This window comes from Acanthochromis polyacanthus, chromosome 18 (genome assembly GCF_021347895.1).
Source record: "Acanthochromis polyacanthus isolate Apoly-LR-REF ecotype Palm Island chromosome 18, KAUST_Apoly_ChrSc, whole genome shotgun sequence".
Taxonomy (NCBI): Eukaryota; Metazoa; Chordata; class Actinopteri; family Pomacentridae; genus Acanthochromis; species Acanthochromis polyacanthus.
Genome location: NC_067130.1, coordinates 5,404,521 through 5,430,149, shown reverse-complemented (window position 1 = coordinate 5,430,149; position 25,629 = coordinate 5,404,521). Strand labels below are relative to the sequence as shown.

The window sequence follows — 25,629 nt, the reverse complement described above, 5'->3', positions numbered from 1 at the left end:
AGACTTATTCTCAGTCAGTGAAAGTATGATTACTACACTGTAGAAATACTGTGTAATTACTGGATTCCAAGCTTTACTCGTGTATCAACCATACTCAGAATGCAGAGTAGCTCCTTTCAGTGTCATTAGATACAAGTAGATTGGGATTATTAATGTGGATGCACAAAATGTTAATGTTGCAGCTGGTTTATGTGGAGCTAATTTTCACAGCTTTGTAAACTGTTTACTAACTAACAAGTCTTATTTTACAAAGTGATCACAGTCTTCAAATACAAAAAACAGTAGTAAAAGTAGCATTAAGTGAAAAATCTGCCTCTGAAATGTACTACAGAGGTATAAATTTGTATGAAATAAAAATAAAATGCGGGCCTTTTATTTTTATTTTTTGGTTTTGGGACGTCTCCATTATACCTGACAGATTACAGGCAGGGGGAGAAGGAATATTTAGGGAAGCAGATGGTCACTCCAAGTATGCGAGGAGAACTTGACAGGTTACATCTTCATCATCCTCTTTCCTCTTGCCCTCTCTCATTCTCTGTGTCTCTGACCAGTAGCACCAAACAGACCACAGGGCAGAAGTCAGGGGTCTCATGACAGAGACAGCATATCGTCAGAGGTGGGTATCAGCACCTCTCGGGCCTCTGTGTGCCAGCAATTGTCTCTGGCCTGGATTAGTTTTTGTATCTAGTTACAGACTTTTATTCCCGTGGAGTCAAGTTCAGCATGGCACTGAGGGCCAGCAGTGCTGCTGAGAGCCCTGTGATTTATGTGTTGCTGAGTGAGAGCAGCAGGTTCAAGTCAGAGGTCTCTGGGCAGGGTAGCGTGCCATATATGTTTGTGTGTGTGTTCAGATGTGTGTCTAAGGAAGTCTGTACGAGTCACTGCTTCTCTCTATAAACATAAATGTGTCTATGTTGGTGAAGCTGTATGAGGGCCAACCCAAAGCTCTCGGCAGGGTGCCTTGGTCTATTTGGCTTGGAGAGGCTCCATTCGTTTGACTGTGAGCATGCCTAGAAGGGTTTTAGTGTAGTAAAAATAATGACTCGCTCGGAGAGGTGGGGTCATCTGTTTATGAGCTGTGCTGATTGGCTGAAGAGGGACACTGAATGATGAGTTTCAATGATGGAAGAACTTGGAGGAATCTGGAGAAAAATTATCACATATGCGTACATTTGTTCTGGCACTTTTAGAAGCAACCAACTGGATAACTTCTCCACAGCATTAATCATGTGGGTTTGGCTATCATGTGACATATTCATACAAAAGTGGAAGGAATGCTTTGTATGCACTCCAAGAGGCTGTGATTTAATTACTTAGGCACACAAGTGAGGTCACCACCTCCTGGTAAGCGTAAGGTCCAAGCCCGTTTTCTTGTCTTTTTTTGAGCATGGATCATAGTCTGCTGCCCGTCGTAACAACTTGGTCTAATTAGTCTGTTGATTTCAACAATGAGTGAAACAAAAACATTTGCTTACTATGGGATGACCTTGGAAAACTCAAAACTGTTTACAAAAAGATTCATATTCTGTATGTTTGTTTTGCCATATCCTTGGAAAAAAAAATCTCATTTTTCTGAAATTGCTTCATCAAACATATGAAATTTAGCATGTCTGACATGCATTCTACTCAAGTATATTCTATGATTTTTTACTTTTGACATGCACTCTAATTTTCTAAACAAACACTTTACTGTACCGTGTATTCCCAATTCTTTGAATGAGTAAAGTTTAATGATTTAAACACAAACCGAAGAGAGCAAACTGTTGCAACTGTACTTAGAATCAATTGGTTAACACAGCCTGGGTGTATGCACCCTACATCCACCCGTATCCATATCCATATTCCTTTGAAATATGATGTCCTAAAAATGGAGCCATATTTATTCTCGATGGTCCGTTTTGGATCTCTGAGATATTTTAAAATGGGGCATCTGTCCTGTGGCCTGGTCAGCCATCTGGATAAGACAGGACAGGGAGAAGATGTTAATGCACTTCATGATGAGAAAGGAGGATGACACCTTTGACCTTCGCTAGCCTTTGACCTCTGCAGCCAATATGGAGCCACTGATGCTATGGGTTTCCTATATCTAGCATATGCTTGCCAAGCCGATTCCCTAACAGAAATTCTCCATTTGCCACACACTGTTTATATAGCCGCTCCCCCCTGTTGTAAACAGGCAGGCTGTAAGAAAATAGATATTTACTTCACAGGCTTTCTATTTGATTAGAGAGAGAAAAATTGACATGCATATCTGATACGTTGCTGGTCTTATTGGCACAAATGCTAATGGAGAGCAGCATGTAGATACCCAGACAATGGATATAACACGGAGTTACAGTTAGGATGTGTCGTTGTACCCTGTAGTAGCTTCTGTAACCGTTCCCTTACATGTGTATGGGTGCACCCAGCAGAGATTGGGTGTGCACATTTTGCCAACCCAACAGAGTTTCGATTTCATATCACAGAAGCTCAAGTCCACTGCTATGTAAGAGGATCTGTCCCTAAATCATAGCTGCATTTCCAGGAACCACCACTAGAGTGACAGAAAGAAAATCTCCTGTACTCCACATGCTTCCCCCTGCATGGCTGTGGCTGTTTCAGTAGCCAGTGCATTGACATTTATATAGCGTTTCCCTTGGGGTGCAGCCCAGGAGCTCAAGGTGGCTGGATTCCAGGGGTGGTGGCTGGGAGAGGCATGAAGGTGGAGGGTTGATCCCTTTACGTGTGAAGCCTAGCTGAGCCCTTGTCAATAGTTGGCTATGGGCAATGACGGATCACTTTTCCACACTGTGATTTAATTAGAAATTAGAGTGCACATCACCTCTGACCTCTAATTCTGCAGCGCTGTTGTCATGGGAAGGAATTCTAAGCATATTTATTTGTGAACTGGGACCACCAGTGCCATATAATGCAAAATAATAATGCTGCAATGAAGCCATCAGAGTGGAAGTTGTGATGAGAAAATCAATGTGTAGATGGTCGGAAAGGAACAGATCCCTGTGCACCTTTTTTATGCAATATATCATTAAAAAGTTGAAGTCATAAAAGAGCTATACAAGTCACATGACCTTCATGAGTAGGACGAAGAAAAGGTCTCAGAAAAAAGAACAACAGCTGCTATTTTAAATATCTCAGATTATCAGCTTCCAACTGAAACTTTGTACACCGGTTACTACATGTAAAAAGTATAATTACAAAACACTGGAGGTTTTATTTATTTATGTATTTACTTCAATTTTGGGCACAAAACATCTGATTTTGTCTGATGAAACAGGTACCTGTCAGTCATGGAGCTGATAGCTGGCTGTCCAGGATGCATTTCCACTCATCTGGGCAGTCCTAGGTGCTAAACATTGACCTTGTGACCTCTGCTCATGACCCCTGACCTGTGATGTTGACCCTTTGTACAGGGGGATGGTTCTCTTATATATCTCGGCTGGCCGTCTCCATTGACTACCTGCCAGGCACCTGCTCTGAGAAATGAAGCCAAGGCGAATGCCTCTCTTGGGAGCCTTTTGGGCTCAGCAGACAACAAGGCCTGGCCTCAGCCCTGCATTTGAATAGGCTTTGAGTGGCCCTGGTAAACCAATCTCCCTAATTATCTATTGAAAGAACATTCTTTTTCCTTGCCCAGTCATTACCTTGATTTCAATTGCTGAAAAGTAACATGGAGGAGCTAAAAGAAAGGAGGGGAAGGAGAGGATGTGGAAAAACATACATGCATGCATGCATGCGTGTGCACGCACACGCACAATTATGATACATAAAGAAACACAAAAAGAGAGTGTGTCTTCCTGATTTCATTAAGGTTAATTGTGGGTCAAAGGGAGCAGATTTTGGGTATAAATCCTGTATATGGGTGCAGGTCAAGGCAATGAAGACAAATTAAACATGAATATATGGCCTTTTTGGGGCTATTATGGCAGGTTGTAAGAGCAGGGGATTGCTTTGCCCCCACATCATTTCTCCTGTCATATTAGAATAGTCTTGGTTTCGACTCAGTTTTGAATATTTGGGGTTATTTTCTCTTGTTTATAATTGATTGCATGTAGAGACATCTAGCTCACCATTAGGAAGGAAAAAAGGCTCATATCTGATAGAAAGAAACATCAGGGAACTTGCAACACAAAGGACTGATAATAAAAATCTGACGCTGCATTACTGAAATTACGAAAGCCACATGAATGCAAAGACTGATAGTATAAAAATGGCATAGCATTTTATATCTATATATCTATATATGCTGTATAGCATAAAAAGCAGAAAATACACAAATGCCAAAAGTAAATGCATGAATAGATATACACTGTGCAAATAAATGCATCACCTGCCTGCAACTGTAGGTGTATCAGAAATGCATTACAAGCCCTTCTGCTTACTTGATCATAGGGTTTGGATATCATCCATGATTCTTATATGTTGTATCATATGATACATGGATGACGCATAAACCTTGCAATATGCACGTAACTGGCAGGATCGCAGTTTAGAGTTATGCGTCACTGATATCAATCAGTCTAAGCATATCAGCCAAGAGTGCTGATACCAGTGATGAAACTTTAGATACTTTCCAGCGTCCACTTAAGCTTTTTGTTTGTTTGTTTGTTTCAGTTCTTTATACATTTTGTTTATCAGTTTTGGTTCCTATCTTTTAGCTCCATATTTTGTTCTAGTGGTTCTTTTGAGTGTAGTCATACTAAAAAACTCAATGATCCAAATATGAGCAGAAACCCAAACAAACCACTTTAAAAACAGAGTCTCTCACTGTACTTCATGAAGAGTTTTCAACAGTACTTTCTAAGAAATGAATTTTGTTGCTGTGCATCAGTTACCACAGTTAAAGCTATCTACATGCTGTACCGCTGGGTCAAGAGCTGGGAGACAGTCTCTCAAGAGCAGGCTCTCCGGACTCTAGGGCTGTTCTCAGAAAGCACTCAAGGCTTGCATGCAGTCACCATGTAGTGGAGGAGATAAGAGGGGACTGAGCACCCTTTTGAAACTAAATATAGGTTATGACAAGCAGCATTTAGTTTGTCTTTCACGCTCATAATATATTTGTTTTGTGCCTATTATTCCTCTAATATTGTGTGAGTAACTTGGTACTTCAAGCTGGTTGAAGTGGTTGGACATCTGCCATTGCAAATTAATAGATAAAGAGGTACAACGACACAGGGTGAATACGTGACAACGAGAATGTTGCATTTACTCTGCTGTCTTGGTTCTGAATTTGTTGTTCAAAAATGTGATCGTTTTGAACCAACCAGAAAATAATACAGTAAATGCATAAAGCTGGCAAGTGAAGTGATATCGAGAAAATTACACAGTCACTTACGCGTCTTTAAAGTGTGTCTGTGGTTGCTGCTTCAGACATTCTTTCATTAAAAAAAAAACAACTGCTATATTCCAGTCTTTGAACTTCTCTGTCTATCTTAAGTTCTTTAATCTCCCGCAGTCTGTCTGCTTCAGCAGCAGCACCTCTAAATCTCCTCCCACCTTTGGACACTGACTGCAACCTTAACTATCTACACTCTCTGATCTCAGAACACGCGCACACACACACACACGCACACGCACACGCACACGCACACGCACGCACACGCACACACACACACACACACACACACAAGCACACGGACGCAGACAGACACCATTTTTGTCATTCTAATGAATCTACATGTACTCTGTTGCAACCGTCACAAGCAGTGTTATGAAGAGCAGCCTCACTATGCTTCTTTATTTCTGACAATTTGATTAATTTCTCCACATTGAGGATTAGTGGTGCTTTTCACACTATCTTTGCAACTCTGTCTCTCAGCTAGGACTAATGGTCTTCGAAGATTATCTTGTTCTGTGAGTTTACAGATTAAATCTTTATCAAAGTCTCCCGAGAATGTTCAGACCATATCAAACACCATTAATATTTATGGCCCATCGTCTGGTCTTGAAGTGTGTGAGGATTAAAGTACTGGTTCATTGGGTTTTCAGGGTATTAAGAGAACAGTACTTTGCATTGATATGCCTGTTGATTTTTTTTTTTTTTATAAACAAGCGTGTTTTCTGTCTTCCTCCTGGCGTCAGTGATATTTTCTTTTTCCACAAAGTCCTCCAGCGCTTATTCCTATCCACAAACACAAAACACCTAGCCTAGCCTAGCTAGACCCATGTTCTGAAGGCACAAGGGTCTAGGGCCGCTCGACAGGGAGGGAGGCGGGCTAAAAGGTTGTCTTTCAAATCACTCTGCAGCAATTGGGTAGGTATACAACCAATCAGCGCAACGAATAGACTGACGGAGTTCCTAGAGCGCCGGCGGATTGTGGCTAAGTCCCATTAGCTTCCCAACCAGCGGAGCCAACTGGTATGTTAAGGATTTGCCATACCCCGTCGGCATAAGTCCAAATACGTCTTTCTTCTCAATGAAACACTTCAGTGCCGTCCTTTGTTTATCTTTTAAGTTGAATTTTAGCTTCAAATCTTTAAGGGATGTGGCGTGAGCTGAGTCGAAAGATAACTGTTTATTGTGCGCCGGTTGTTTCCGTCAGAATCGTCGCGCCTCTGTCGTCACTTAGTTACGCCCGCCTTCTGACTCTACACTTCATGGTGATTGGTCCGGCCAGTTTTAGGAGCATCCAACCTCGAGCCTTATGGAGGGTAACTAGACCCACCCTGGCAGAGAATTAAATTCGTTGCCGTGGGTTGTCTAGCGCGGCTCGGCTACACAACACCATCTCTTCCTCCAAGGAAATCTGTTCCCATATTCATATGAACACCAATCTTTTACGAATGCCTGCAGTCATAGTTGATCCCTACTTACCTCTGACATCCGGGCGTGACCTCTGACCTTGACTGGAACGAGGCTGCCAGGCTTTACTAGCCAGTTACAGTGGTCAAAATAACCAAACAATAATGTGATATGGTGTTATTCTCAGCAGCTGTGACTATGCTCACAGCCCCAGTGTGGTTCCTGTCAGGAACAATAAGCTCTATGGGTTTCACTTCTTTCTCCTCACAGTTATCTCTTATGGAGCCTCTGGGCTCCTGTCCTCTGCACCAGCAGCCCACTGTGCCACAGACATCAGACAGCCAGAATCAGGGAGATCACGCCTGCTAATGCCCCACTTAGAGGCTTGTCTCAAATACAAGCATTATATCCCTATTCCCTCACATTTGTACATACATAAAATGTTCACATGCACACATATTTGAACACATAAGGGAGCAGCCTCCTCAGGACTGCACCCCATGGGCCCTCTACATCAGCCTCCAGAGTTCCTCCAATAAGCTCTCTACAGACAGTGGCTCTTCAGTCACATCATTTATCTTGCAGTGCAGGACCACTTCAAGGCCCTGGGAGGTACATGGTGCTGAGGTCAGTGGTGGGGGTGGGTCTCAGTGAAGATGTGAAGACGTGAGAGAGGGATGAGCAGTGTTACAGTTATCATATATGTAATGTGTAATCATCAGAGGTCATGAAAGTAAAGACTGATGACTGTATTTTCTTTTATTTTGAAGAATGTTGTTAAAGTTACCAGTGCTGATCACTTCAGTAAATGCTTATTAGTGAAGATAAATGACTCTTATAAGAAATTACAGTTAATTATGTTAAGGTTTTCTGAAGTGCTTCCAACATTTAAAAACTGGTCAAATTAATAGAAGTACTTTTGCTTTTTTTTGTTTGGATCAGTGATTTCTACTCAAAATTAAATCAATGCCACTGTGTCAATGAGAGAGCAAGTGTTTGGGTCACTTGGATCCTTTCATTCAAAAATGGATCTAGTGGAGTATTTGGTTCAGTGAACTGGATCCTTCATTCATGATTTGGAATCCCCTCCTTCACGCTCGACTCAGTCCTCCCAAAGGAATAAAAAAAAAGAAAAAAAGAAGAAGCTTTAACTTTTCCATGCTTTGTCAGAGCTGTAATGAAATCCATTCTTCGCTGGCAATACTTCAAACTGATCCACCAGAAAAAAAGACAGAAAATGTACAACTTTAGATTAAGATTAACTTTCATGAAGTAATAAGTCAGTATTCGGTAGCTAAACGCTTCCATATACATCACATTCCAGCAGCTGCTCTACAATAAATGCGCTGCAGTTATCTCTCAAGGCACTGTCAGTGGGTCTTCTTTATCTGGTTTGTTTACCTTTTGAATGGATTTGATTGATTTATTTGAATCCGTGGAAAGATTTGTTCAGGAATCAGTGTTGAAGAATCGGACTTCCACGCTCAATATATTTAATTACAATTCAGTTTTCTTTAAAATAGGATAACTTGGCAGCGGCATCACATCACTCATCTGAACTCCTGGCTTTCCCTGTAGCTTTACAGATGGTTTTAGAGCATCGTGAAACTTTTCTGTGTGTCTGTGTGCATGTACTGCGTGTATGGATGGAGGTGGAGCTGTGGGGTGAGTGATGACACTGGCGGTGTAATCCCACCGACATCTGCTTCTAATCTGCAACATGAAAAAGACACTCTTCTGACCCCATACCTGCCCCCAACTGTCCTCTACCCCCACCCTGCTCCTCCCGCCTGATGCTGCTCTCTCTCATTTCAGCCCAAATCAAACAGCGTATCAGGTTACGAAAGATTTCGACCACAACTTGCAATCAAACATACCAAAGAGGGAGGATATATTCGTTTTATGTGCTCTCATCCGTGCCCCCATCGGTCAGGAGCTTCACTCAACATGGAAATAACTGCATGTTTTGCAGTAGCTGCATTTTTCTTCTAGGAAAGAATGAACAACAGAGGAGTAGCAGATAAACCCAATTTTCCTGCGAGGCTCGAGCCAGCCTCTTAGTTTTCAGGATTTAAAGTTTCACAATGATGACAAAATGGAAGTAAACAAAATCAAAAGTGCTGACAGCTTCTCGAAACAGCGTGCATTTCTTTTTAACGCCGGTCCAGATCTAAGGCTGAGATGACATAAGAGGAAAAGAAGGGAGCAGAGCGGGAGAGAGTACTCAGGGCTGAGGGAGAGTGTGGGTGTATGTTGAGCGTGTGGGGATTTCCACTGGATAAAGATTGCCTTGCTAAAGGAAAGTATTTATTCGGGTGTAATTGAGAGAGAAATAACTCTGGAGCCAAAAGCTTGGTCTGAGGGGATGAGCACGGAGAGGATGTGGGTGATTGAAACATGGTTGCAATTTGTTTTAACTGGCTGTAGAAGTAAGCATGGCAGAGCTCTTAGGGCTGTAAATCTGGAGCCTTGCAGGAGTCTTGTCGGTTCATAACCTTTCTTTCTTTCTTGCTCTCTGTCCCTCCCTTACGCCTCCCAGGGGTACATTTAGCTGGGGAAATGGAGCTTTTCTTCCCTTTATTTGACTTCCTTGTCGGTGGCAGAGTCTCTCCTTCCCTCTCTCTCTCTCTCTCTTTCTTTTTCTGTTGTTGTCAGACACACACACTCGCCCTGACCCACATTTTGCAGGACCCCTAACTGTTTCTGTGCAGGCCAGTCGTGGGAGGACAAGGACACAACGCAGAGATACATTAGAGAAAATCACTTCCCCCTTTCAGCAACAATGACTCTGGGAAGTTGTGTAATTCTTCCGTGATCTGTGTTCTCTCTCTCTGCCTGTAAATGCCTATTTAAATGCATTACGCTACAGCCAGTCTGCATGTATACACTATAGTATTGTACCGAATGCATCCGCTTCTGTGTCTGTTTCATGAAATGCCGTGTGTGTGTGTGTTTGGAAATGCAGCAGTTTGACATTTTTCTTCTCACTATAGGACATAAGATGCAGAAATATGACACGCCAAAGTGGTGTTTCAAACAAATTACAAATAACAAATGAACATAAAACAACTTATCTATATGGAATACTTTGTTTTTACATGAAAGATTTTTTTTTCGGTCTCAAATTTAGTTATTTTTTGTTGTGACCACCTGGATGTAAGTGGAATTTTCATTGTGCTCAAAGCTTTGAAGAAGGACGTTTGCAATTTTAAGCAGTAGTGAATCTTTCCAGAATCTGGTTTCACGGAGCCATTATACAGTAAAAACCTGAAGTGATCAAAATTCCTTTTCAGATAAACTTAAGCTATTAGCCGGATGGAAACAGGATTGATTTTGACATTTCTTTTAGACACATTTCACATGACCCTAAGAAAAGACACCATTTCTTCAGTTGGAAGTAGTTCCAGTGAAACATATAATTTAGGTCATGTCATGTACTGTGGGAAGCACAAACAGACTTCCATTTATCTCCATGGTGTCCTGTTTACAGCAGAAAAATGGAAAAAAAAAATGCTGAAAAATAATGTTGCATGGTTAAAAAGCACTAGAGGCAATTGGCATTTTATTTATTTACTTGGTCAGGTGGTTGAACTGATCCTTTAGTGTTCCTAATAAACAAATGAAATGCTGGCTTTATATGAGGAAAACAGATATGGATAGACGCCCCAGAAAAAGGAAAAATGGGAAAATTAGTTCCGAGCCAAATGTGTGAGCGGATCTCTCTTTACACCCGTCTGGTTCAAGGCCTCTGCCACACCGGGCCTGTTTTGTCGACTCCTATCCCAGAATACACACATGCGCGTGCTTTTATACACTCCTTCACTTCCAATATTCCCTTTTCCTGATTCCTTCCTTCCTACGGACTAAAAGAAAAAGAAAAACGCTGTTGTAGTGGTAACAGTTGCGCACAGGTTACACACTGCTGCATCCCAAAGAGCTGCAAGCCTCTCGCTCTCTGCTGTGGGTCAGTACTCAGGGTTTACACAGGGGGCAAAGGTGTTAATGCTACATGCTTTAAAGAAGTACAAGATGTCTTCACTTCAGTTCTAACAGGCACCCTGGGTAAAAGCTGGAACTAATCTGAGGTGTGTATGTGGTGCGTAAAGGAGAGCAAGTGTGTGTGTGTGAAAGCGAGAGGGTAATGAGACACACTCAAAGCAGAGCACTACATTTGTAGGTACAATTTAGAGGTGTGGTTGCAGTGTAGCAATGTAGCTAACAGTATATTTGATAAACACGAGAAGAGCTTCTATGTGTTTTCTTTCTCTTTAGTACAAACAAAGCCAGTTATTCTGGGCTGTGATCACTGAAATATCTCACATTACTATCAAATGTAGCTTTCAATTTTTGTTTTTAAATGGAAAGAGCAAGTTATATTTCAATGTAGTGTCCACAGATGTGCTTGCTAAAATGTTTACTCACTATTCAAAGCATCCATCTGAAATTATCTTCCATTGTCTGTCTCATTTTTCTCTCCAATGATCTTTATTACTTGCATGAGCACAACAGTCTCATTATTTGTTTCGTGCATGCTCGGTAATCTTTTCAAACCTAATTGATTATGTGCACATGATCCACTGCTGAAAATTAAGACAAATGGTGTGTACATGCATGCCGCAAGATAATTTCTAACAGTTTAATAGTTTTATCTTTTGTCCTGCACTGACAAAATATATTATCTCCCTGCTTTTTGGCATTAAAGCGACATCCCAAAATAAGCCGGTTGCACATTTTAGTTCTGCAAAACTTGGCTTAGGTCATAGCATTGGTAATGAATGAAAACACATTTGCGAGCAAATCAATTTTTATAACCTTTGCGTGTTTATTAGATATTCTGAGGCAAATGCAATAAAGTGGCCAAAGCCAATATTGTATGCCATGAGGAGCGGTGGAACAGTTCCAAATAGTAATGTCACCTCTACAGAGCGAGCACAAATATTGTACATGGGCTGAGGTTTGGAATCAAAGTGGTGTGTTTACGAGTGAATATGTTTGATTAAACCCACACAGGACTGGAAATGACAAAACGCTCATTTTTGTGCAGTGATTTTTTTTTATTTTTTTATTCTGTTTTGCAGGGATGGAAGCAGACATACACATGCACCCTCTACTGCAAACATACATGCACACAAACACACACATCGTCCTCCCTTCTACAGCCAAGGGAAGTAATGAAAACAAATGGCAGAGTTCTATTCCCACTGGGACCTGAGGAGGAACTTAGTCATCAAGCTAATTTTATTCTTGTCTGGCCCAGAGACTCCATTTCCTCTGGGTGTTTTTACAAACGCTGGGCTGCACCACGCCATCGGCCAGTGATGGATATGAGGGCCTGATGGCCGGATGGCAGATGCTGGCCCTGTAACTCAAGCTCCAAACACTTGCTGATGACCCCCCTTGCACCCCGTGCGTTCCTCACTCAATGCACTGTTGCTGCATCTGTGTGCATACACAAACTTTTACTTTCCAAACAAATTTTACTTGTATTTCTTCTACCAAAAGAACATTGACACGCAGTTACATTAGCATGCATACTTCTGTTGAAGCTACCATATGCATAATACAGCACAAATACATAAAAACAGCAATGATTTTTGCTACAATTTACTACAAAAGATACATTTCTCAGCTAAGGCATCCCCCATTACAGCTTATCTGTCTGTTATTATTGTTGTTGTTGTCATTAGTTTATAACATATTAGAGAAAAATCTGTTGCTGCTTTCAAAAACAAAAAAAATCACTAAAAAGTCAACATGCCACTAAATCTATAACCCCAGGCCAATAAATTTCAGCAAGCAGATTCAGTCAAAAAGGAGCTAAATATGTCAAACAAATCACAGACGAGGTTGAATGTATAATATCATTAGCTGCAGTAATAGTCCACTAATCTTGTATTTTTGTTAGGAACTCTTTCACATAACAAAACTAAGTACGTCCGATTACCTCCATCTTTGCTTCCCTTGTATGTTATGAGTGAGAATCATGTTACAGGCAGTGGCAGGTTGTAGGTTAGCAGCTTAAGCAGCGAGAGCTCTCGTTTCTGCTGCAGGCTACCAAGCAGAAGTTTCAAAGGGCCTGCTTCAGCCTGAAACAAATGAATTAATCGTGTAATTTGGAACTTAATTTTTACATCAGTTTTTCTGAAACATTTAGGAGAAGTGGCAATCAGTTATAGGTCCTGATTGAACAATAAAATCCAGTCCCATGCTATCAAAGTGTGTTCACGGCTGCGACATTAATTTAAAAACATGAAACTTTATTTTTTTTTGGCTGCAGCATTGCATGTTTGAAAATGTAGTCCACCGGTTACAAACTAGAAAACATTTCTGCTCTTCTTCTTAAAATATTGCATTTGACAGCATATGGCACAGTCTGTTTCCTGAAGATGAAGACAGAACAGATTGTTACACTTGGTCTAAAAAGCAATGCAAAACATTCCTTATAACTGCGCAGATTAATAATGAATGTTAAAAACTCTAATTTTGCCTGAAGTTGTGGCTCAAGAGGGACGCGGCATGTCACAATGCTTCGCTGGGTTAGCTGGATTAGTTGGATCAGTGTTACATCTTCCCATTCTTGCTCGCACCAAAATCCCATTCTGTGACATGCACACAGCTGGGAGCAGGGGACACTTGGGACGCAGCAGAAAGAAAGCCAAATGGCCTCCTGTTACAAGTCCTCTGTTACCAGCTTGAAGCCTTCATTCCGGTGCGTCCTGCATGGATTATTCAGTGACTGTATACCCTTTTAGTCGTGGCTGTGGCCTGCAACAGCAAAAAGAACCTTATTGTTGTTGATTTGTTGGTATGCAACAACTTTCAGGAGAGAAGGGAAACATTAAAAAGCAATTAATATACGGGAGTGCAAAGGAAAAGGGGAGTCGCCTGGGCCTCCAGTGGGACTGGTGATATGAGGAAATGCGGAAAACATGGAAAAGATGGCTTTTAGTGTGACTTCTGCTCATCGCTGCAGATGGATGACTGACGGGAGGAGGCGAGGGACAAACAAAGGCAGTTTACGATCAGCATAATCAATGTGACATCAGCACAGCGACATAATGCGCGGGGGCTGTGGAGTGGAGTGGGAGCAGGAACGCAAGATGCTCTTTTTAATAAAACCGCAACTTGTTCCCTTTGCGATTACACCTTCCTGAGGTTTGCCTGCAAGAAGTTTTTCTCATGCTTTTACCACCCATCAAAGAAGCCTTAACATCATGGCAGGATATCAGTGGCACCCACTTTAAAAGCAATCACGTATGCATTTAAATTTTGAGCTGACAGGTCCAGCACGGGGCCTCTAAAAAAACCTTTCTGCTTCAGCGTTACCCACACCTCATCATAAAATAGGAAGACCTAGCTGGAGAGTAAAACTTACCTCACATTACTTGAACTGAACATGAAATGGCAGCTAAAGTACAACTATGCCCTGTATATAAACCGAGCAAACATGTATTTTAGTTGTGTTTCTATGGACACATGTATGATGGAGCTCTCATCCACACAGGTTGGGCCTTTTTTATTCTGTTCAAGAGAGGCTTACGGGGGAACTTTCGACACATATACTGTATGATAGGTGGGTGTTGGCTTATATAAAGTGCTTGCAGTATGTTTTCAACATTGATCATCACCACTGTTCAAAGGAATTTTTCAACAATGCTTCACCATAATGATTTTTTTTCAGGATTTGTTGTTGTTTGTCATTGAGGCAGTCTATGACCATCACCTCTGACACAAACACACACACACACACATATACAAGCCGAGGTGTTTACGAAACACGTTCTTGTTGGTCCCTGTTGCTCTCTCGCCATTCATGCAGTCCAAGGCTAAGAAGAGGAGAAGGGTGTCACTTCTAGTGGGAACCACTTAAACCCTGCATACTTTGACAATAAAGGAAGAGGAAACAATTTTGGCTATGTTTCTCTGGAGTAGTTATGGATTATTTGATGCAACAACCAAGGTAAATGTGCCAAGCAGCAATGCAGCGCTGTAAAAACACTCACATTGTGAGAAACAGAATGGGCTAACCTTGGTCTGAACACCATGGTAACAAGGCGCATAGAGCTAATAGTAATATTTTTGGCTAATCTGGGAATGAACCACCTGAAAACTGATGATTAGAAAAACTTGGAACTGAATGGGAGAAAAACGAATGGAAAGCTCCACGGAAGTTTGCCATTATTGGATACAAAGTACCAGTATTTCAACACAAATTCTACTACAAATCTTGACAATTTAGTGCTACTAGTGCAAGCAATAGTTGCACAAGCTGCACAATATATATCGGTGCTTCGATCATAACATCCAACTAACCTCAGCGATGACTCATTTCTTTTTTTTTTTCTCCCCCCTTTCCCTTTTAGCTACATGATGTGACATGTGTTGGGCCTGTGCTCCAAAGCCCAGGTGTCATGGTAGCTACATGATGGCTTTTTCCTGCTACAAAACTCGTTCATCATCCAAGGGGCCTGTTGGGTTTTTATCTCTGCCTGGCTTACTTTGAAGCACTTGATCCTTCGTCATGTCTGCCATTTGGGGCTCACTGTGTCACGGAGGAGGTCACAGGTAGGGCAGCAAAACTGGCTGCTCTTCCTCCTTCAATCCATTCATCTTAGTCTGCCTAGACTCCACATCCAGCCGGCAATATTAGATAGACGCAGGGAAGTATAGCAGATACGGAGAGAAAAAGGGGAATGAGCAAGGGGAGGTGGGGGGCAGACAGACAGACAGTGCCAGCCAGAGCTGAATCAATTAAGGCACATCAAATCAAGAATTCATGCACGCTGAAAGTGACAAATATTGGCTGAGGCGGTCAAAGCTGTCAGGCCTTACCATAGCTTAACCCACTTGTCAAGATTGTCATCATCATCAGCTCTTTTTTTCTTTCTCTCTTTTTTATCCATCCTGTCTGGTACCTGTGATATCTGTGTTGCTTCCTTGATTAAGGGAACGCACGAATGAAAAACAACATATATAATTGACAGATGGTATTTGTATATATGCCGAAATATTATGTAAAGTCTGCTAAGAAACCATATGATAGAATTTGTACTATTTTTGATGTCTAAATTTGCATATTTATCCAACCTGCCAGGCAGCTCTTGCCCTTGATTTTTACAGCAGCCCTACTAAAAGCTATCTTCACCTCTCTTTGCACTGAATCAAAAAAGCATGTAAGAGGAAAATTCTGTGTAAAAAGGTAGGATACAATAAATCAGTTCAGGCACTCAGATCCCAGCAAACTGTTGAACTCAAAGTATCACCCATTACAACATTTGTGGGAGTTATCAGCCCCTCCGTGCCCCCGATCTCCCCTTACTCCTCCGGGTCATCCTTGTGTCGTCAGCTGGCGTGAGCATATGTCTGACATCTCCGTCTCTCCGTCTGTCCTCTTCCCTTCTTCCCTTTCCCTCCCCGTCTGCCCTCCAAACCCCCTCCACATTCGTGTCACCATCCCTGTCGCTTCTGTCGGCCACGTCCCGCGTAAACACGTAGAGACCACTTGATATGTTTGTGCGGGGATTTAGGGGTGAACATTACCATGTTTTGAGAGAGGAACATCTGGTGGGGGGAAAAGGTTACAGTATAGGGATACCACCAGAGCCAGAGCTCTGTGCAGAATTCCTTCCATCAGATAAATCAAGCCAGCAAGCCACTGCAAAACGGGAGGGGCAGCGGAGGGATGAGAGGGTGAGAGGGAGGAAAGGGACATTAACTCAATCCTGCCTGAGAGGAGCAGAGTGCTTTGTAAAAGATGGGCTTCTTTAAAATGGCCATCTTTCTTTTTCTATGCTCGTCTTGCGCTGCTTCTCTCTCACTGCTTATCTTCAATGAATAATCAGTTAATCTAAATTACAAAAGAATGGCTTTTATGATGTAGTCATATAAACTGCTTAAGTTTTACTAGAAGAGAAATATCTGCCTTTACCCCAATGCAGTATCCACAATTGGAATTTTGTTTCCGATGTTCAAAGCACTGGGAAGTAAGTTCTAAAAATTAAATCATAACCAGCATCTCTAGAATTTGTTTCTCAGTTATTGAACTCGCTGTCAGCTGTTTCCTCCGGAGCTAGAGAAGAGAAGTTCTAGTGGAAAATGTTAACACCCTGTTTTGTGGATATGATTGTTTCCGGAAAGGAATGTTATTACTGCATGTTGTTGTCAAATAGTGTAATTCTGCAGTGTTGTGAGTATCGCAAACTAATTTCATTGACCTTCACTGTATCTATGTGATGGTAGCTATTTTCTCGGTGGCTATCTCACAGCTTGATCAGATAAAACCAAAACTATCTGCATCTGGCCAGTCGTATAAGGAGAATGAGAAAATGTTTTTGTAGTTTGGGTGAGCTGGACTTTTAAAGTCATATTCTAATCCAACAATATACTATTGTGACATGTCATCTAAATGCGATCATATTTTCATAATTTTTATTTATTTTTTTCTCTTTATTTCCCCTCCAAAGTGGGCTTTATTAGAATGCAACCAGACCCAATACAGATACAGATTTTTGCCACTTTGGAGACACTGAACACTCTGAATATGTCCCTCATTCTATTTTATGGATGACTGATGCATACTTTTGTACCAGCACTGTAAACAGCAGCCTAACTTCAAATTAATATATCTAACTTCTTCATTATTCCTCCCTCTTTTGCCATTTCTCAGACTCACTGTGGGCCTATGATAAGTGTGCCCACTGATTCTTTGTCTGACCTTTGATACCAGCCTCCACTGGCCATTGTAATACCCTTCCGTCCATCTCCAACTCTCCCTCCCACCATCCCTTCTTTCCCGTCATGTTGAAGGAACAGAGAATCGAGGCAGGGATGAGTAAAGCACATGTCAGGAGACGTAAGGGCTTCTGTGGTGGCCCTACGACATGAAGCTGTCAGAGGAAATGCTGTCAGCGCGACACCCAAGTATCAAGGGCATCTTTGTGTCTTCTCCTCCTCTGTGCCTGTCCTCTGTTGCCTTGCTTAATTACGCTGCATGCATGCTACTACTGCTATTGTCAGGGGCTTGACATGGCTACACTGTTGGCATACGCGGAGCCAAGTTTTGACACAGTGCCCCGGAGACTGCGCTGTGTTGTTATGATGTGCTGTTGAAGGCTTGTGTGCAGAGGCAAGTGAGTCGAAACCAAGAAAGGGGTCATGTGGTATCTTTGTAATTTGAAAGATTTGAAAAAAATTGTTGAAAAAATTAAGTTTTGCAAATGTGGGTCAAGTAATGCTGTAAATGCCGAATGTAAAAAAGCCTGTGCATGCATGTAAAGTGTTCTCAAACGCGTGTGCGAATCTGCACGAGCACAACCGGTACATGAGGGCTGGCAGTGGAGGCATACCTCACACCCCAGATTGACCAGGAAGTAGTTGACAGCTCTCAGTGCCCTGGCCTGCCGCTAATTTCTCCACTTCCTTCCTGCTAGCCTAACTTAGCATCAATCAACTCTCTCCACTCGCAGCGCGAGTGCAAACCAATTTCCTTAATGCTGATTGCACTGTAAACCAACTCTCCTCACCCGCTCTGGCGCTTGTTCCGTTTTGCTCGCTCCTTTCTTTCTTTCTTTCTTTCCTTCCACAGCTTCCCCTCGACTTGACAAAGCAATGATTCAATTCGTAAAAGCTTGCTTAGCTGGAATGGATGACTGACAAACTCTCCACACTTCGCTTGCAATGTCAAACAGGGTATAAACTTCTTTTTTTTTTTGGAGCTATAGCTTAGTTTACCTTCTTTTCCTTGACTGAGAATAGAATAGCGTATATGGATGGTAAATCAGATTCAGATCTAGGAGATTTTCATTGGTGTTATATGACTTCTAAATCCATCTGTGTAGAATGCGGAGAGCTCAGTGAAGGAGTGTGAGGAGATCCCTGCTTCCTGCTGAGGCACGACAAATTCCCTACATGTTTCTCAAGTTTTAGAGTCATCATGAACACAAGAGGAGGTGAGCTATTTCTCACCTTCACTGTATCTGTATGCTGGGCCCCTGTATCTGAGGCCAGGAGCTGTGCCAGACCACGTGCTTTTACATGTGCCTGTGTGTCCTTTTAGTCTGTCTCCAAGGCAAAGTTACAGACGTCCCCACACTGACAGGATTCCTCCCGCCATAGCAACCACAGGCCACAAGAGGTGATCACAAATCTTAACAAGTAAACCAAATCACAGGTTGAATGCCTCTTAATTCTTTCTAATGTGTTCTGTTAGCATCATGCGCAACATAACATGACTGGGGATTTGCTCAATGCCGCAAGCAGACAGAAGTATATCTTACCGTGAGAAGAGTTACGCTCGAATACAGCAGCTATCAGCTCTCACCTCATCAGCGTCATTCCAGCCAATTATGGGATCCAGTGCCAGAATTCTCCTCCACCACACCCTTTCATATACCGTGGGCCTTCCCACTATCTGTGGGAGAATTAACACCACATAAGACTGCAAAAAACAATGCTTTAGATAGATCTACTTGCAAAAAACAGTAGTTTAAAAACTCAGAACATGTACCTTGCAGGGTCTGCAGACTGAGATTTGTGATTTGCTTGGAAAATCTTTGATGATTTGCACAAATAATAAGATTTTAGTCTCATTGTTTACCCATCAATCACCTATGAAGCAATAGGCTGTATGAAAGGTCTCATACATTTAAAATTTTATTAACTGATTGAAATAATGGCTTTTTAATTAAAATCTGCTTAAAAAACAATGTATTGATGACTGACAGTGTTGTAAAATTTAAAAATTCTTTTAAGCCTGCCAGATAACTAAAAATGCTTTGTGATGACGCCTCAAGCAAGCAAGCAAAATTTATTTGTATAGCACTTTTCACAGAAAAGAATTCGCAAAGTTCTTCACAGTAAAATCTGTAGGAAAAAATTAAAATCAGATAATGGGTGTTGCTCAGAATGACTACTGAATGAAAAAAATGAGTAAGTAAAGGTTAAAAGATAGAAAGGCAAAATGTATCTTAATGACTTTGCTTGATGTTGTAAAGACCCCACCGTCTTCTTTGAGTTCTGTATACGTCTTTTGTGTTCTGGTTTGTCTGCTTTTGCCTTCTCTCTGTGTGAGCTCCATCGCGTGTGTTAAAGTCTTGAGATCCAGTGGCAGGCCTTTCCCAGTGGAGAGATTGATGAAGTGCAGTGGCCTCGGGGCCAAGGGAGAAGTAGTCCCCTGCTGGGACTTCTCTCTGGCCCACTGAGCACACCACAGCCACACAGGATACATCACTCAATCTGCCGCTAGCACACACACAGGCCCTGCACTGGACAACATAAGGGCTGTATGGCTTGGAAGAAATCGTAGCTGCTTTAACTCTTGTCCTAATGGCTGGTACAGAGTGGTTCATGTTTCAGCCTTGCTCCAGGGCCCACCACTGACATGCTGCTACATTATGTTAGCCTGTGTTTTATTTGGCTCTGTTTGGTATAGTGTAGTGGGATAGGAAGTGAGGGGGGGTTACAATTGAAGGCCCAGCAGGAGGGCCACTCCAACGCAAACAGTAGGAGGCTGATGCTTGGTGTGCTTTTCTACACACAAACTGCTGTGCTACATGCAGTCCAAGCCACAGATGGAGCAAGTTTGTCACTGTGTTTGTGTGTTTTAAGTGTATGGTGGGATTTACCGAGTAAATGTCAACAGGTTCAGCTTCCAAAATCATCTGGGATGTATGGTCTCCATTGTATACTGTTTCTCTGCATGTAACGTATAAGTGTTTAGGGGATGGGGCACAAATGCTGCACGGTGTTGGGTGGCATGCATGTCACATCAGGCTGATGGATGGCTCGGATTGCCATGACCAGGATGCCCCAGCTTCCAATTCATGGCTACGAGCGTGATCACTGCTTACGCAGCCACTGACACTGACTTGTCTGGGACCGCCTGGACTGGCGACACAGTCTGAGAGATTCCCAGCAAAAGCCTCTGGTGTATACACATGCCTGTCTGCTGACACACACACAAGCACAAAAAGGGGGGGTTGGGTCACCCTGACAAATTACCTACATCCCCGGCACTCCAGTGTCTCAGCATGGGGGAAACTCGATGGCCCAGTAGGAGGTGGGTGGTTAAGTGGAAGGTCAGGGAACTGAGTGGCGAGGGCACCCAAAGCCTTTGCTTTCTCTACGTAGAGCACAGAGGAGGAGGAGGAGGACTTGGAGCCAAGAGGCATACATTTATTTTAAGTCTCTTTATCCAATCTATCACCACAACCTGTGCTTGTAGGGCACAGAAACTCTGTGCAGAGTAGGAGAGAGGTGGTTTATGTGTGTGTGTTTGTGTGTGTGTGGGCATGTGTAGAGCAGTGAAGGCCGGCGTTCCAGACTGCAGGGAAAGGATTAGGAGTCTGGAATGCAAGCCACTCCTTGACCCCGGTGTGACCTTTGAGGCTAAATCCCTTGCCCATATCTGTCCCTCATGGGTCATGATCCAATTGGTCTCCCCTTTAGAATGCTGACCTCTTATGCACCTCGCCAGTCAGTCTGTTTAAAACATCTCCATTCACTGACAGTGGGGCCTAAGCTAGCCCGCTAGGATAACAACTGGAGGATTCTAGCCGTAGACGAGGTCCTCTGCGTACAAGAATAACATTTCAAAGCTGAAATTCAGAGACATTTTTGTTAATGCAAGTCTACTTAAAGGAAAAAATATCACTCTTGTTCTGCCTTTCAAGTGTCCATGTACACCTAAAACATAAATGAAGCGTTTCCCTTCTCTCTATTTCAGAGGCCTGTACGCCTTTCCATTTGCAAGCGTGTCGACCAAGAGTGATGTTAATGGAGGTGGAGAGGAACGAACACATCAGAACGGCGGGTGAGTGGCAGTGACACTGAGCAGCAGCAAAGAGCTGGGTGACAGGCAATCAGAGAGGCTCTCTTTCTCTTTCACTTGGGTCCCACATGACATGGCTGACTAGAGAGATGAGAGACAGATGGGTGCCCTGCTCGCGACTGAGGGCCCCTGAATAAAATATCACACTTCTGATTAATTTATATTTGCATCTGCATAGAGAAAAGCATTATTGTTTTAAGATGATGCCGTCTAATGTTGATGCACGTCTGTTCATTTCATTGTTTTTCTTAGAATAAGTGGACTTTACATGACAAATTATTAAATAATTGATTATCGACTTAATAATTGGTTGGCGCAGTTAATTTGCTGAAATGCTGCCACTCGGTTATGATGATAAATCAATGCCAATGTTCTCATTTTCAAGCATTTTCATAATACACCACAAACAGGTATTCACAGAAGTTGCAACTCTTGCAGCAACCTGCCGTCTCATCTGTCAAAAAACTGTTTAACTTTTTGACTTTCGGACTACAATAAGATTGATTCCTAGTTATACGACTGAGTGCTAATTGGCTCCTATAGAATCCAATGGCTTTGACCTCAGTGTTACCTCTGAGTGTGCCAGAACATTGACAAAATAGTGTTTAGTGGACATAATTAAATTTCTTTAAATATGCAGAATATAGAACAATGATGGGTGTTTTAGGTTTGCTTTTAAAACGAAGAGTCTCTTCAAATTTAACCAGTCCATCTTGTCTTCTCCAAGTGGAACCAATTCACGTTGAGCCCCAGAGTAGATAGCTTCCCCAGAAAATAACCCTGAAGGAGACGGTAGAGAGGCAGGTCTTGAATCTTTTTCTTTATAATGTTTTCCTGTTACAAATTAAATTTTTGCCTTGCTGTTATTGCTGTAAATTGATATCCTCGATATATTGCAAGGGAAATTATATTATTATTCATATGTCACATGTGCCAATCAAACCAAAGACAAAACTTTGTGCAGCAAAAGTAAAAACTTTACACATAAAATGGTCACACCATGGTCAGCCACAGATGCTCGTACTGTCTTCATATTAGTTAATTCAGAAGAAGGAAGGCTACAATCCACAGCTTAATGTTGGGGTTATCTGGAGTTAAATGAACATGAAATTGGATTAAAATGGGTGTAGAAGGAGGAGAAAATAGAGAGAGTGACGCAGTCAGTGGTTACATCAGGCACCTGCTATGGAATTGTGGGAGTAGAAATAAGGAGGGGAATGAAGGAAGAAAAGAAATGATAAAAGCTGATTAACAGCCAATAATTCTGTTTGAGGTTATTAGTCTATTATGTATGCTAAAAGGTCACATGAAGCAACCAAAAAACAAACTTTTCCACCACAACTATATCACCTTTTGATGAATTGTTGCATTATGAAATTAATAATTAAGGAGAACAATAAAGAAAGCTAGAATTTAGACTTGTTCTTTTGGCCTGTGTCATCTGGGCTTGATAAAACTGTCTGCGAAGTGTTTGTGCAAATGAACACACATGATTGCATCGTCTCTGGTGTGAGGGTGTTTCTCTGTGCATCTGTCTGACAGAGGCAAAAGAAGCAGCTGTGAGGAGCCTGGAAGGTCCCCCAACACTGGCCCTCACCTGTGTCACCTCTGCCTGTCAGTGCCATCGAGGTGCGTCAGTCCTCTGCTTTGGCATCTTTTCACCTGTGGCGTTGCGCTGTTTCTCGCCAGCTAGCACGCTTCTACCCTCTCCCACCCCTCCTGCCTCGTGTCCCTCAAGGCATCTGCCACTCACCTGTCAGTTCTTTCATCAACTCCTGGTTTCCTCCTACCTTCTTGCAACGGCTTCGGCGAAGGCGGGAAAGAAACCATCGGAGCGAGAAAGGTGACCATTTTGTCCCAGTTCCAGGTTTAGCAGCTGCAAAGGATGACGCATCAAGGAGGTGATGACTGACAGCCACTTCACACTGAAGCAGGCTTCTGTATGGAGGTACTAGAATAGGGAGAATTCACAGGTTACATATTTGAGGAATGTCTGTAATAGGTAACATGTTTGTTTTTTATGATTGTACCCATTATGATAGAACAATAAGGTCAAGTACATGAAGTCTCAATTTCTGTTGTGAATTAGGATTAGCTGTCACCATGTGTTAAGGGCAACTTTATTAAAATTATTTGGAAAAGAACAGCTCCTGCGTCAGTGTTAAATAGACATACTGTATGCTTGCTCATCAATTGTAGTTGTCACACAAAACATAATGAATCTGAAGCAGAAAATCGTTGAAATATCGTTTTTTTTTTTTTGCCAAACTACTTTAAAGTGTCAAAAATGATCATTCTTGCTTCTTTTAAATTCTTTATTTCAAAAAACAAGTATCAAAACTGATTTTCTACTGCAAGTCCCAGTCCGACAACTGCATTTTCACATTTTCCTCATTAAAAGGTTAGAGTATGTTTAAGCATGTTTGTTTTGGTCGACAAGCTTTTATTTCATTATTGGGAAAGAAAAAGAACAAATGTTGAATCTTGGTATCAGTGCTCAAGGTGACAAGGTGTTATTCATCGCCCCTTTTTCCTGTCATGTTTCTCTCACATTACCCTTCCACAGTGAGAAAACCGATTTTAATCTTTTTTGCCTGAGCACAAAGCAGGATATCAAATTCGGTTTGGTAATTTCCCATAATTTCAGACCAAGCAATACACACCTTTATTGCTTATATCCCTCGTAGCTGTAAGCGAATATCTTATTTTTTTGAAATTTGTAGGTCGCCTGGGGGTCTCTGACCTGCCTTTCTACTCTGAGGAAAATGATCAAAGCAGCGCTACCTCAAGGGTTAAAAACATCACCAGCAACAAATTCGCCTTCACTAAGCCAAACATACAAGTAAATTTTTGAACACTGACAACCTTGCTTAAATTCCAGTGGTGGTAGTATGTGTGGAAAGACCCCACAGGTGAATTCATGATTGAAAGGCCTTGCTGAAGACTAACATCTCTTGAGGCAAAGAGAAGGAGGGGATAATTACTTCTTTTTTTTCCTCCAGAAAAGTGTGTTTTTGTGGAGTCTCCTCAGCACGTGAGCAGGGGAGAGGCGATTTCAGCCATCAGTGGCCTCCTCAGGCCTTTAGTGAGTACTGTCTGAAATATTGCTCAAATAACGATCAAATCAGCGTCCTGCACTGGTGAGGAGCACGCAGTGATTTTATTTCACATTTCCACCCGAGACGCAGGCACATGCAAGGAAGAAGAAAATAAAATAGATCGAAAAAAGAGCCCTTGGCTGTGGCCAAAACTCTGGCCATATCAGTTAGGCTTTGCTGCCACGTGGCATATGGTACAAGACAAACTGTCAGCCTTTTTCCCTCCTGTCTGTGCTTGCTTAGAGATGACAGGAGCAAGAGCACGTTTGTGTCCCGGCAGCAGGCATCAGGCAGGCTTAGCGGTGATTTGGGGGGAAAAGGGGAGAAAGGCAGAGCGTCTTGCTGTGGCGAGCAGCGATGCGTCTGCATGGCTGGGCGTGGGGGGGCTACACAGTGGCTGCGGGGGACAGCGCGGTGCCTGGGATTGTGAGGAAACTGCAAATTGATCAAATTGTGGAGGCAAGACTTTGGGCCTATTATCTGGGTCATGTCAATGTCTCTCTGGTCTCCAGTTGGTCACAGTGGCAAGTAGTGTGTGTGTGTCCGTTTCTGTGTAAAGATTCGAAGCTTTCGGAGCCAAAAACTGACTTTTTGTACGTGTGTGTCTAGTTAAACCTTCATGTGCATGTTGTTTGCACTTTGCCTCTGCCACAAACAAATCCAACAAACACCAAACACAGTCTCCATTAGCACCCCAATGATACTTCCCAACGATTTGTTCTGAAGGTGAATTTGAGGTCAGATCCTGCAGCCTGCAACTTAAATGACTGATGTTCATTCATCTAACGTTGGACTTTGTAAACATTTCTTTGCAGTGTTTATTGAGGGATTGAGAGACAACTTAAGAGGCAAGTTGCCATTTCTTTATATGCAATCCGACATGTCCGAGTCACATTGTTCCCCTATCAGCAGTGATCACAGAGCCAAGCCTCTATCAGAGCTGACTTCAGCAGAGCGTATCGTGG

The 25,629-nt window shown here is 42.3% G+C and overlaps 1 long non-coding RNA gene across 2 annotated transcripts in view; it reads left to right on the top strand.

Annotated features, from left to right (window-relative positions):
* Nucleotides 1-23,710, top strand: part of LOC127530876 (uncharacterized) — a 47,655-nt gene extending 23,945 nt beyond the window's left edge. For both annotated transcript variants that reach the window (XR_007937622.1, XR_007937621.1), the window contains 2 exons: nt 21,462-21,548; nt 23,109-23,710. This is a non-coding gene — a long non-coding RNA (uncharacterized LOC127530876). The remainder of the gene's footprint in view (nt 1-21,461; nt 21,549-23,108) is intronic.
* Nucleotides 23,711-25,629: the final 1,919 nt, after the last annotated feature.